A 15,204-nucleotide genomic window follows, 5' to 3' on the forward strand; every position below is an offset into this window, starting at 1 on the left:
TTCCAAGTTGCTGACTTAGCCATTCATGCTTAAACTATAGCTAATTATTACAAAATTTGTCCTCATCCAGCCTGTAGACCCCAAATTGCTTGCTGCTGATTATATGAAGCAGGTCATTAAAATGTGCAAATGACAAAATTTCCTCTTGATCTCATTTGGAGTTATTAGGAAACTTAATAGTACATTAGAAATTACAACATCTGATGTACCTCTATAGAATACAACTTATAATTAGACTGTAAGCATAAAATTCCATCTTTCTAATTTGATTTTAAAAGTATGGTAGTTACGTGTGCAAGTCATTGATTGAGGTATAATAAAGCAGAGTATCCCAATGTCTAAATTCCCCTCTGGTTAAGAGCTGGGGTTCAGAGAATGTTATTTAACTTTTTTTAAGATGATGAAGATGCTTCCATTTAAAGCAGGATCTGGCAAACTTTTTATGTAAAACACCAGATAATAAATATTTTCAGATTTTCAGACTCTGCTGCTGCACCTCAAAAGCAGCCATAAACAATATATAAACAAATGGATGGCTTAGTTCCAACAAAGTTTATTTATAGTCATTGAAATTTGAATTATATATACTTTTGAAATGTCACAAAATATTTTAATTTTTAAAAAACATTTGTTTTTGCTTTTCAGGTTTTTAAAATGACATTTATTTTTTTAAGTTAACATGTGCATATAATAGGAAATTGAAAAGCACAAGAAGCAAAGAACAAAGCTATCCAAAATCACAAGCAGTTTACAGTCTGATGTGTCTTTCTAAGTCTTCTGTGTATCTACACAACTAAGCTTCCCTTTATTTTGTAATTAGGATTGTACAGTTATGTATCAAGCTTTTTCACACACCATGAATATTTGCTATTTCAAAGTCCCAAAGGTATGTGAGTATTTTGATAATCAAGAATACCCTATACCAACTCAATCTAGAAGAAAATGTAATCCTGCCTTTCTTGATGACAAAAAATTCATAAAGAACAAAAATAGCAACAAACATTTAGATAAAGATATTGGCAAAGTTACAGTTAAAATACTGCGTTCCCTTAATGTTCAATTAAATGTGAGACACAAAGCAAGAGCACACAAAGTATAATGTTTCTATAGTCTTAAAATATTAGCAGGGAGGCAAGTTTCAATGGAAATACATAACACTATTCCTATAGCACAGCCAAAGAGATGCACACACATTAGTGATTATCATCACAATGTGAATATGAACACATACACACACACCCCTCCCTCTGTCCTTCCTTCTGCCCTCTACTGCCAGCCTACTAAACAAGTCCTGGCATCCATTTCTGAGATGGTTCAACAATTCCATGTCCAAGATGCCTCTTTTCTAATAATCATAATGAAACGGTATTTATAGATTGGTTAATTCACTAGCTCTATTTTTTATCATACATTGTCACCTCAGGACATCTAAAAAGCTCAGGTGTTGCAAAATAAAAAATGTACCTTGTCCTTAATAAACACAGGGACTTTACAAAAATACAAGTATAGAACTATGGTTATAACCTAAAACTTTCTTCTAGATATGGAGATACTATGGATAACAGCCCTTCCCTTAATCTTTCTCTTCTTCCTCCCTCCACTATTTCAGTGACTAAATACAATACACCTAGCTCCAAGAAATGAATTAATAAACAACCTCCCAGAAGATAGTCCTTCTTAAAAACTAACAAAAGGACTTTTATAAAGGGACTATCTTACCACCTCTACTTTTAATATACTCTGGACATTAAGACTTGTTTATCTTTGAATACATAGCAATATTAACTAAAATGCACATGTTAGACAAGCTGAATTTGTCTAGAGACTCATGGACACATAACCCCTTTTTCTGTACTTCTTGACCTCCCCTTTCCCCTGTGAACAGTTAGTACACTGTCCGAGACATCAAGTTTAACAATTCCATTCCCAAACTACAACCATTCCTAGGAATTAACAGAAAAAATACTTAAAGGGTGTTACTTTAACTCTTTTAACATATGTTGTGTACTTTCAAATATCTAGAAAGACTAGATGTTTCAAATAAGGATTTAAGTTTGAATACACTGAACAAAGAGGCTATAATCTGAAAGTGTCTTCTAAATAGGAACATTCTGGCCTAGAACCCTTCCATTCTCATCTTGATCAACCCAGTGGACAAGTATAATAAGCATCTTAAGGAAGACTAGATGTTGTAAATTGGGACATGTGTCCTTCATATACACAATATACACAATTAAGTAAAACAAAATGCACAGGCACATGGGAAGATGATTAATCTTGCCTAACTATAAACATACTAGTATACAGCCCTTTGCACTTTTTTCTCCTTCCTCCCTGAACCAGTACAAACATAATAATGTGTACTGCTCAGGTAGGTGGTTTGATCATTTTGATCATCTCATTTCCAAAACACATAACTTGAAATGAATTTTAACAAAAGGATACCTACTAAATGTGTTATTTTACTACCTCTACTTTTAATATAGCTTGTGCATTCCTAAATATCTAGAAAGATTAGACATTTCAAATAAGGACTTAAGTTTGTCTACTATATACACAGTAGTGTTGAATAAACTACACACATGTAACAATGACTATATATGAAAATATCTTTTATACAGGAACAGTCTAGTCTGGAACTCTGCATTTCTCCCAGTTCCTTCTGTCCATCATCAACCCAGTTGGTTGAGTGTAGGCACATGTGTCACTCAGATGTGACTTCACAATTTCATTTCCAAAAGTCTTTTTCAGAAGACGGCTTTTACTGAATTTTAACAAAAAGTGTACAAAATGTATTAATTTACTAACTCTACTTTTGTCATACGTTGGCAACCTCTTTAATATCTAGAGACTAGGTATTATAAAATTAGGACCCATTTTTTTTCCAGTATATTCACAATATATACAGCAAAGTTAAATGAAATGCATATAACATATAGGGCAAAGGAGAAGCTAAAGTTTTCTATTACACACTAGCAAAACATATTTTTTTTTGCAATTTCTTCCCTCCTCCCACGTCTCTCAACCTAGTAAAGAAGTACATGGAGTACACTGTCAGGAGAGGTGGTTTAACAATTCCATTTCTAAACACAATATTTTCTATCAGGTTTTAAAAGTTATTTACAAGATATGTTACTCTACTACTTCTACTTTTAAGTACATCAAGCACTTCTAAATGCCTAGAAAGACTAGATATTTCATTTAAGAACTTGTCCACTATGTGCACAGCACTGTTAAAATTGCAAACACATAACAATGGTTATAATCCGAGGTATTTTCTAAACATGACCATGTTGGCCTGAACCAGTCCCTCTTTCACTCCCTTCTCTCCACCACCAGTCTAGTGGACAAGTACAGGCAATACTTAGAGGTGGTTGAACAAATTCATATCCATAAGTCACTTACACAAAACAGTCTTTCATATGAATTTCAACACAAAGTGTATAAAATGTGCTAATTTTACTAACCACTTTGTCATACACTGGCAATCTCTTTAACATTGACGACTAGATATTGCAATTTTAGGACTTATTTGTCCATTATATACATTATATACACAGCAAAACAAAATGCACATAACATACAAAAATAGCTTTACCTGAAAATGTCTAAATATGAACACACTAGCATATTACATTTTGCAATTCTTTCTCTCCCACCTCCTCCAAACAACTGAATGAGTATAGACTATTGTACACTGCTTACAGAGGTGGTTTAACAATTCCATTCCCAAAAGAGTATTTCCTATGAATTTTAGTAAAAAGATATTTACAAAAGTGATATTTTACTACCTCTACACTTAACATATGTTGGGCACTTCTAAACATGTATGTAGACTAGATATTTTAAATAAGGACTTAATTTGACCACTATACACACAATTTTGAATAAACTGCATACATGTAAAAGTTATCATCTGAAAGTGTCTTCAAAATATGAACATTGTAGCCTAAGACCACCCTTCTCTTCTCCCTCTCTTCCACCAACCATGTAGGCTATAATGCTCAAATTTTCAGAAGACAATCTTTCCTAGAAATTTTAACACAACTGTGCAAAACACATTAGTTTATTAACTCTATTTTTGTCATACACTGGCAACGTCTTTAACATCTAAAAAGACTAGATGTTGTAAATTAGGACTCATGTGTCCGTTGTATACACTATATTCACAGCAAAGTAAAACAAATGCATGAACGGAAGGGACAATGGTTGTTCTGCCTGATTTAGAAACACACCACACAGAACTCTTTGCACTTCCTTCTCTCTTGAACCAATGCACAAATACAATGTGTACTGTTCAAAGAGGTGGTTTGGCCATTCCCCAAATAACAATATTTTATAGGAATTTTAACAAGATACTTAGTAAAATGTATTTTATTTTACTACCTCTACTTTTATCAGGCACTTCAGAACATGCAGAAAGAGATATTCTAAAAAAGTACTTAGCATTGTTGACTATTATACAGTGGTAAGAAATGAAATGTACACGTAAAACAATAGTTATAATATGAAAATATCTTCTAAATATGACCAGTCTGTTATAGAACCTTGTTTTTCTTCTTCCTCAGAGGTCTTCTACTCCATGTCTTCTAACCCACAGAAGAAACGTGGACGTGTGTTGCTCCTGATGTTGCATGTCATTTCTAGAGGTAGTCTAACAATTCCATTCAAAAAGTCATCTCCAGAAGACATTTCTTTTAATAATTTTTAAATGGGCATTTGCAAGACATGTGATTTTCTAATCCTATTTTATCATACTTTGGCAACCTCTTTATATCTAGGTCTAGATGTAGCAAAGTTCTCTTTTGAAAGGTTGGGGGGCGGAGTTTAGAGCAGCTTTTTCATATTATATACACAGGTCTCTATAAATGGCCAGTAAATCTCCCCCAAGGATGGAGGGCACTTCCTATTAGCCAAATGTGGTGTGTTATTCTGCCATTTCTCTCTTCACAAATCATGCTCTGTGTATAGTAGTACAAAGACCAATCCCCCCAGGGCCTATAACCCATAACTGTTACACCTGGTTGTGCACTGGGGCTCTGCTCACCTTCTGCGGGTGTTAAGGCCTTTGTCCATCATTGTCAGGACAAGGCAAGTCTCTTCTAATTGGGAGAGGAGTCACCCCAGGTGCTGCATCCACCAGCTCCAGGGTTTAAGGGTGGGCTAGCTTGTGTCTATGTAGACCCACCTTTTGGGCCCTCCACAGTCCTAAGGGTCTCCCTCTGCAGCATTCCAGTTGCCGCCATTCTCCGAGGCCCACCATGCCTGAAGCTCAAGGTAGCGTGGCCTCGGTGGCTTGTCTCAGTGGCTTGGCGCTTGGCGGGGGAAGGGGGTGGGCTTTCTTTAGTCCCGGGAGGGTTGGGCCTGTAGACCTGGAGGTCCACAGGATGCGGTTCTGGAGGCCATGGCCATCAGGTCGCATAGATGGAGGTGAGGCTGAGGGAGAGGTTCGCTGCAGTTTCAAAGCCTGGACCCGGCCAATGGGCAACCGCAGGGAAAGCTCTTGGCTTCTGCAGGACAGAGCCTGTTGCCTGTCCTTGGGCCCCTCAACTCACCCGACAGCAGAGGCCCAAGGGCCTGGAGGGGCCTGGAGGAGCCCAGAGGAGAAGGCCGTGCTCTGTTTCTCACCATGCTCTCTGTCAGAACCAAAAACCATTTGAAATAAATTAAAAAAAAAAAAAAAACATTCTTAGTTTAAAGGCCATGCAAAACAAAAAACAAACAAACAAACAAACAAAATGTGTAATGGACTGGATTTGGCTTGGGAGCTGTAATTTGCTGAACTCTAAAGAAAACCCAAATCAGCAACTTCCTTAGGAAATGAAAAGTGTCTTTAGTTTCCCAAGGTTCTAGCTCTAGGAGTTTCAGGTGCTTTATATTCAAATATCAACTGTTTGCCCTACTGAATGTATGAGTTTGGAAAAAAAGAAACATTAACTTTTGTTAGTTACAGTTTCATACAAAGTTTTCTCCTTAGCTTCATCCCTTCTCTTTTTCTGAGCTTCTTGCCTTCACCTCTCTTCCATTTCTTTTAGTAACCATTGTTTCTTTTCATGGTGTTTTTAGCATTCAAGAGAAGTATCTGCAAACCCATTATCAGAATTTATTCCTGACCTAGAATTTTCTATGGATGTGTCTTCTAGAACTGCTCACTGTGCCCTAATTCCATTCCAATTCTGAGGCAGTTTTATTTCACACACAGAATATTTTTATGCTTTTATTAAAAGATCCTTTTGGAAATGACAAGGACATACAATCCTGCCTCAGTCCCCTTTTCTTAAAAAGGAATTTAAATTTCTCTTCAGAAAAGAGATCCCAATCTAAAACACCACTGTCATTTAAAATGCCACCAGTAAAGCCAGTGACAACACTGACAGTTTCACTGAAAGTTATGGTGAAGAGCACTGTGCAAACTGTGAAGTACTAACAGGTGTTAGCCAGAGGTGGTGGTATTTTGCCAAGTGTCAAGGATGCAAACTTGTCAGAGTGAATTTTTTTGTAAAAGCCAGTCTCATTACTGGGCTACTGGAGTTGTTCCTAAGGTGAAGAACACCTAGGTTGTAGACCCTTTTGTAGCTTTGGTACTGCTGATGACTGAACCAAGGATAAAGAACAAGTCAACTATCTTCTGTGAGCCTTCATCCTCATTTTGTAAAATGAAATGATTTGAAAAGTTCCTTAAGGATCTTTCCATGTTATAATTTCTAAGTATTTTCAATTGGAAATAATGACAAGAGAAAAGTGAAATTTGCTACCTTTTGATGTTTCTTAAAAAAAAACCTGAGGCAGCTGTCACAACAACATTCAGCAATTTAACTTGTTTTAATGTAACCAATTATTTAAAAATAGGATTCATGCCCCCATTCCACAAACACTGACTGATAACCTACTAGATTTCAGGCACTAAGCCCAATGCTAAAGACAAGGATAAATGAGACAACAGCACTGAACTGAAGCAGCACACAGTGTAGTAAGTGAGGTAGAGCGTTAGAAAACAACCTGTCTCCCTTTTCACCACTTGACTGCAGATGCTCTCTCAAGGGTCATAAGTGTCTGCCTGATGGCCAAGTTCAGTGACCTCTTTTAAAAAATCAGACTTCTTGGCAATCTTATTCCTGTGACATTTGAGGAAATACCTGACTGAATTGAAAGACTAAGTCCCGCAAATATCTAGGGAAAAGCTTTGCAGGCAGAGAATGGAGCAAGCACAAATGCCCCGAGGTAGCAGCAGGCCTGGTATATTTAAAGTAAACCAAGGAGACCAATGTTATTAAAAAGAAATGGACATAGGGCAGAGCAATGAAATATGTCAAGAGAAGAGACTGTGCTTGGAATTTCAGGCCATGGGGCAGCCTCAGTCTTATATTCTTTATGAAATGGGGTGCCAGTATAGGGTTTTCAACAGAAGTGTCACAAGATCTGAATTAACATTTTAAAAGAATCATCAGTTTTGTTACTGAGTGGAGAACAGGCTACAGGGACCAATGGTGGAAATAGGGGAACCAGCAGGAGCCTTTTAAAGCAGCCCATGTAAGAAATCATGGTGGCTTGGACGAGGATGGCCAAGGAGATGGCTAAGAGGTAGTCAAATTCAATATAGTTTAAGAGGTAGAGTAGATAGAGTTTGCTAATGGATTAAATATGGCCTCAAAGAAGAAAATAAATGTGAAAGATATGCTGAAGATTTTGGGCTGAGCAACTGAAAGGAGAGTTTCCATTTACTGATGTGGGAAAGACTGTAAGAGGAACAAATTTTAGAGAAAAGTCAGAAGTTTGTTGGAAGACAGGTCAAGTTTGAGATAGCAATTAATCTTCCCAGTGAAGATATGGTGTGGGATGTTGTTTATATGAGTCTGAAGCCCAGGAGTTCAGGCTAGAGATGCACATGGAAGGCAATCCTGACCGCAGCCTTTCAGTATCCCAAGCAGGCTCCAGACGATTCAACCCAAGCTTGTAAGAATAAGCTTGCCTGTAGCCAGCCTGATCTCCTCAAATTCTTCTTCACACATCATACTTACCCTGGCCTTTGTCTCAGGACTCACTTGGCATGCAAAAGTAGGGGTTCTAGTGATGGCAAAAACCACTTAGCAAAGTAATATACAGTCGTCCCTTACCACTTCGCGCTTCAACTTTCGTGGCTTCACTCTATTGGGGTTTTGACAAGCATAAAGTGGGATGACTGTATATAAATAAAGAATCCTACTTTGCAGAAATTCATTTATTGTGGTAGACTCTGGAACTGATTAACGACTATAAACGAGGGCCGACTGTAGTAATAAGCATGATCTAGATTCTGTTATCCTGATGAACTGTTGCACTGAGGAAACACAACTTTATGGAGTTACTTTTCTTCTAACATGTATTATTAGCATCAGAATGTGAAGAGCTGCATAAATTCAAAATGGCATTGTAGATGCCACAGAAGTTTCTCGAGAAAACGAACTCCAATCAAATTCTACTCAAGGTCGGCCTACTGTCAGGCCATGCACTCTGAAGCCAAACTCTTGAGCTGTTATTTTGGAGAGAAATGGTAAATTTTCCCACCATACTTTTGGTCTTCTCTTTTTGTTAAGCAAAGCAAGAAAATCATACTGTTTTGTTTCTTTACAAAACTGATGAAAGTGAAATAAATCAGATACTAAAACCTTTCTGAAGCCTCATCTTTTGTTGTACTCAATTTGTCTATTAAGTACATTGTTAGCACCTTACTAAAGTCATTCTCTGGCTGGGAGATTGACAAGTACTAATTATACTCATCAGTTCCCCAGCTCTGCAAACAAGATTCACAAAAGTTTCAAAGTGGTAAAATTTGAAAGCCTGGAAAACAATGTGCTCAAAAATATCCATAGAGCTTAGAAACACAGATTGGTATCCAGATAGAAAGTTGGGTTAAAAAATAACAACCCATTTGAGTTTCCTCTTCCTCAAGCCTGCCATCTGAGTTCTTGTTTCATTTGGGCATCAGAGGCCATTACAGATCCTCACACAACTACTCTTCTGAGCCTGTGGAAGAAAGAGAGATGGCCAGGCCACCCAGAAAACGACTCAATAATGGCCCCGGGAAAGCTGTGCCAGTGCCAGGCAAAAGAAAGCTGACAATTTCTCACATTACCATGGCACTAGAAAAAGTGATTAGATGATTTTCTGGGTCTGGCTGGTGCTTTATGATTCATGGTCCACTGGCCCACCATACTTTTGGTCTTCTCTTTTTGTTAAGCTAGCATAAACATATATGTGCCCAGTCTGTCCATTTGCATGCGTACCCACCTGCCTGACTTTTCATTTACCCAAGAGTAAAACTAGAAAGTTGGTAAGTTCTATAGAGTCTCTCCTAGCACACCCCTTAATTTTATGGTTGGAAAAACGAAAGCCAAAAAGAGAAGTGACTCAACGAACGTCTCACCCTGAATTTAACAGATGGAATGTGATCTTAGGCTGGCTTGTCAATTCTTGGTGTCTGTCCATCCCTAGCTCAGATAGTTTGTCTTTCTTTCTTTATCTGTATTTCTGCTCCTTTCTGTGTATTTGTCTGTCTCTCTCACATACACAAGCTTTGGGAAATTAATCTTGGTTTGGTATGTGTCTTACTTTTTTGTATTTTTTTATTTTATTTTACTAATGATCACATCCCTATTACATAAATATTTAGTCAAACCTCATTACTTTACTGCACTGTCTGGGCTCCAAGCTTTGTTTATGTTTTGGTAATACCTCCTTTGGCTAAAAGGGTCAAACAAAGCATATTTATTATTCCACAGATGTTACTTTGACCTGTGGGATTATTACACCTAGGAAATATTTCAAGGCTAGTTTCTTAAATTAGTTTCATGATACCTCTTCTACTTCCAAGTTGACCCTGATGTTAGAGTATTTGAACACTATGCATATTTCTCCATGACAAATGAGAATTCATTTTTAATTTGATATATACTTTCCACACTGTAAAAAATAAAAATAAAAAAAGAATATTGCTTGCTTTCTCATTCCCAATTTTTTAAAAAATAACACTGGATAGGGAAAAAAGATAGCAGCAGGCAGGACCAGAGGGAGGGTGAGTGTGTGAGAGAGTGTGAGTGGACGTGAAGGTGGATGACCAAAGCCGAGCAGTGCAGAGACTCAGATCAGAAGGTTCCTGTGCGATGGACAGGAGCAGTCGGCTACCGCAGTAAGCGGCCCTTCAAGGCGCTTCTCCCTGTGCCTCGGGGAGGTCCCACCATTTTGGAAGATCCCAGGTCTTCCCTGGAAGGAGGCAGTGGGACCAGCTAGGGCCCAGCAACCTGAGCCCACCAGTGCACCTGGCACCATCGGACCAGTGGACACCCTGTGACAACACAGACTTTTGCACAGAAGTGAAGCTCCTAAGGTGCTGGTCCCGGAAGCTGCAGACAGCCCAGAGACCAGCACCATCCCCCACAGTAGCAGCCCGATCAGAGTTGAGATATACCCCCAGCAACAGAGGCTAGGGATCAGACATCCATCCCCAGGCAACAGAAGCACATACCAGCAGCTGAGACTCATCCCCAAAATCTACAGTAAAAGCTGAGTAGGAGTTGAGCCCCACCAGGCAGCAGCACTCCCCAGCCTCCAGCAGCAGGACCTGGGGCTCCACAGACACCTGAGCAGTCCAGTAGCTCACAAGTGCAGTGGGAAGCCTGAGCCCTAGAGACACTGGTGCAATCAAGCTGCCTGCCCTCAGGACCTGCAGGGTGCAGGGGAACTGGAGAGGCTGGTGCAACCAAGCAGGGACTGCGCGATGTAGTTACCACGGGGCCTGTGGGGTGCTAAAGCACCAGAGAGGCCTGTACTTCCCAGCAGCCCATAACATAGGCATAGAGTCTGGTCCCCAGAGGTACTGTGCCATCCAGTTACCCACAGGACCTGCAGGGTGTAGGGGCATCAGAAAGGCCTGTGCAACTCAACTGTGCACAAGATAGGCTTAGATGTTGTGAAAAAGGAGGCAGAGTGAATAGAAGCCACACAGACAATCTCCCAGGACCAAACGGAAATTAAAACTAAAATATAGAAAAAACCTCAGAAAAAAGCAACAGAAAAGCAGCAAGACAGGACCATATAACCAGGGACACTGGTAGTATCTGTTGGGGCTTGAGAGGGTGGCAGGCTAAGAGCCCAAGGACAGCAGCAGTCTTAGATGTGAACAGCGCCCTTGGAGAATAGACCAAGCCTGCTGCACAGCCCAAGGAGCCAGGACAGAGCACTAAAATAGCCACAGCCACTCCCTGGGGGCTATGGCAGAGGGAGGGCAGACTGGGCTGGAACTCTGTGGGGACACCTGGGATTTGGAGGGCACTCAGAATTTCTGCTGAGTTATGGCCAAAAAAGACGGTGGCCAGTTTGCTCCTTCCCCAAGCTGTGGGGAAAAGCAGTAGTCCCCCCCCCCCCCCAGAGATTCAGCCTTTCCCAGGTAAGGCAAATAAATAAAAATTGAGGCTCATTAACAACCAGGATCTATCCCACCCTCCGGAAATCCTCTTATGAAGAACACCAGAGCTACATTCCAAGGCACTGAGTAACTGAGACTAAGAGCCACCAGGAAAAAGCTAGACGATAACTTAACCTTTTCTGGGCTTGCAAAGCTACTCAGGAAAGCAAAAATTGACAGCGGTGTGTAACGTGGGCCAACCCAGGCTCATCCTAAACCAGTAGAGGAAGCCATAAACAGCACAACACAAACACCCACAGGGAAAATTTGGCAGGCTCCAAAACCCACTGAGATAGCTAAAATGGTGAAACAGAGAAACAAATCCCAAATGAAAGAACAAGAGAACTCTATCAAAAGTGAGATCAATGAAATGCAGCTAAGCAAATTATTAGAGGTAGAGGTCAGAGCCATGACCTTGAGGAAGCTCAACAGAATGAGTAAGGACATCAGCACCATGAGAAAAGATATAGAAACATTGAAAACCAGCCAAGTGGAAATGAATAATGACATAGCAGAAATTAAGAACACATTGGAAGGACTAAACAGCAGAGTAGAGGAAGCTGAGGACCGGATCAGTGAATTAGCAGACAGGGTAGAAAAAAATCAATCAATCAGGAAACCAAAAGGAAAAAATGATTTAAAAACAGGAAGATAGCTTAAGAGAACTGTGGAACAACTGGAAACGTAATAATATTCACATCATAGGAGTCCCCAAAGAGGAATAAAATGGGTAAGGGTGAGAGAACATATTTGAAGAAATAATGACAAAAAACTTTCGTAACTTGGTGAAGTAAGAAGGCATTCAAATTCAAGAAGCACAGAGAGCCCCAAGCAAGAAGAATCCTAACAGGCTCACACCAAGACACATAGTAAGAAAATGCCCAAAATTAAAGACAAAGAGAGAATTCTAAAGGCAGCAAGAGATAAGCAACAGGTTAACTACAAAGGAAACCCCATAAGGCTCTCAGCTGACTTCTCAATAGAAACACTACAGGCCAGAAGGCAGTGGCATGAGGTAATCAAGGTCATGCAAAACAAGAATCTGAACCCAAGACAACTCTACCCACCAAGGCTATCATTCAAAATAGAAGGTAAAATAAAGAGCTTTCCAGACAAATAAAGGCTAAGGGAATATATTAACACCAAACCAGCACTGCAAGATATGCTAAAAGGACTGCAGTAATTAGTAGAAGAAATAGGAAGAAAACTATAACCACACTAAACAAAAATGGCAATAAATAAGTACATATTAATTATCACCTTAAAGGTGAATGGTTTGAATGCACCAATAAAAAGACAGAGAGTAGCTGACTGGATACAAAAGCATGACTCACATATATGTTGTTTAACAGAAACCCACCTCAAAACGAAAGACTCATATAGGTTAAAAATGAAGGGATGAAAAAAAAAATCTTTCAAGCAAAAGGAAAGCAAAAAAAAGCTGGGGTAGCAATACTTATATCTGATAAAGTAGATGTCAAAATGAAGGCCATAACTAGAGACAAAGAAGGCCATTACATAATATTGAAAGGATCTATCCAACAGGAACATTTAAACTTGGTAAACATATATGCACCCAATACTGGAGCACCAACATATATAAACAGTTTTTGGAGGACTTCAAAGGAGAAATTGACAGCAATACAATCATACCAGGGGACTTCAAGACCCCGCTGCCCTCACTGGACAGATCTTCTAGACAAAATCAATAAGGAAACACAGACTCTAAATGAAGCTCGATCAAATGGATTTAATAGACATCTACAGAGAATTACACCTCAAAACTACAGAATTCACATTCTTCTCAAGTGCACATGGGACATTCTCAAAGATATACCACATGTTAGGACACAAACTAAGTCTCTACAAGTTCAAGAAGATTGAAATTACATAAATCATTTTCTCAGATTACAATGGCATGCAACTAGAAATCAACTGCAACAAGAAAATGCAAAGACATTTGAAAGCACAGAGGCTAAATAGCATGTTATTGAACAATGAATGAGTTACCATGGAGATCAAGGAAGAAATTAAAAACTTCCTGGAAAACAATGAAAATGAACACACAACAACACAAAATCTATGGGATGCAGCGAAAGCAGTTCTGAGAGGGAAATTTATAGCACTACATGCCTACCTCAAGAAGCAAGAACAATTTTTAACAGAATATCTAACCTCACAACTAAAAGAACTAGAAAGCAAACTAAAAGAAAATCCCAGAGCAAGTAGAAGGAAGGAAACGGTAAAAATCAGAGCAGAAATGAATGATATGGAGAGCAAAAAAAACAGTTCAAAGGATCATTGAAACAAAAAAGCTGGTTCTTTCAAAAGATAAACAGGATTGATGGCTCCTTAGCTAGACTCACTAAGAAACAAAGAGAGAGAACCCAAATACACAAAATCAGAAATGACAGGAGAAATAATAACTGACACCACAGAAAAACAACCGATTGTTAACAAATATTACGAACAATTATACGGCAACAAATTAAAAAAAGTAAGCAAAATGGACAAATTTATAGAAACACATAGTCTCCCAAAACTGAACCAGGAAGAGATAGAAAACTTGAACAGACCAATAACAACAGAAGAAATTGACGATGTAATCAAGACTCTCCCAGCAAACAAAAGCACGAGACAGGACGGCTTCTCGGGGAAATTTTACCGAACATTCAAAGAAGAACTAACACCCATTCTCCTCAAACTCTTTCAAAAAATTTAAGAAGAAGGAATACTTCCAAACTCATTTTATGAGGCCAGTATAATTCTAATTCCAAAACCAGAACAAGACACTACAAAGAAAGAAAACTACAGACCAATATCCCTGATGAACATAGATGTCAAAATCCTGAACAAAATACTAGCAAATCGAATCCAGCAATACATCAAAAAAATTATTTACCATGACCAAGTGGGATTCCTCCCAGAAATGCAAGGTTGGTACAATATTCATAAATCAATAAATGTGATACACCACGTAAACAAAATGAAAGATAAAAATCATATGATCATATCAATATTCAGTGCAGCACCCAATTCTGATAAAAACGCTCAGCAATCTGGGAATAGGGGGATCATGTCTCAACATAATAAAGGCCATATATGAAAGACCTACAGCCAACATCATATTTAATGGGCAAAAATTAAAAGCATTTCCCTTAAGAACAGCAACAAGGCAAAGATGTCCACTTTCGCCACTCTTATTTAACATAGTACTGGAAGTCTTAGCCACAGCAATTAGACAGGAGGAAAAAATAAAAGAGATCCAAATGGGAAAGGAGGAAGTGAAACTGTCGTTATTCGCAGATGACATGACACTATACGTAGAAAACCCCAAAGACTCCATAAAAAATTACTAGACTCAATAAACAAATTTGGCAAAGTAGCAGGATACAAAATTAATGTCAAGAAATCAATGCCATTCTTACACATCAATAATGAAGTCACAGAAAGAGAAACTAAAAAAAATTTCCATGCACCATCACAGCAAAAAAATTAAAATACTTAGGAATAAACTTAACCAAAGAAGTAAAGGACCTCTTCACAGAAAACTACAGGGCATTGAAAAAATAAATAGAGGAAGATATAAAAAAGTGGAAGCACATACTTTGTTCATAGATTGGAAGAAACAACATTATTAAAATGTCCATACTACCCAAAGCCATCTATAGATTCAATGCAATCCCCATCAAATTACCACAAAATACTTCACATAACTAGAACAAATACTTCAAAAATTCATATGGAACCAAAAAAGACCTCGA

At 38.6% G+C, this 15,204-nt stretch overlaps 1 protein-coding gene across 1 annotated transcript in view; it reads right to left on the reverse strand.

Annotated features, from left to right (window-relative positions):
- The window catches only part of HS6ST2 (heparan sulfate 6-O-sulfotransferase 2), a 467,845-nt gene that overhangs the window by 124,012 nt on the left and 328,629 nt on the right, over positions 1 to 15,204 (reverse strand).

This window comes from Molossus molossus, unplaced genomic scaffold (genome assembly GCF_014108415.1).
Source record: "Molossus molossus isolate mMolMol1 unplaced genomic scaffold, mMolMol1.p scaffold_m16_p_2, whole genome shotgun sequence".
Taxonomy (NCBI): domain Eukaryota; kingdom Metazoa; phylum Chordata; class Mammalia; order Chiroptera; family Molossidae; genus Molossus; species Molossus molossus.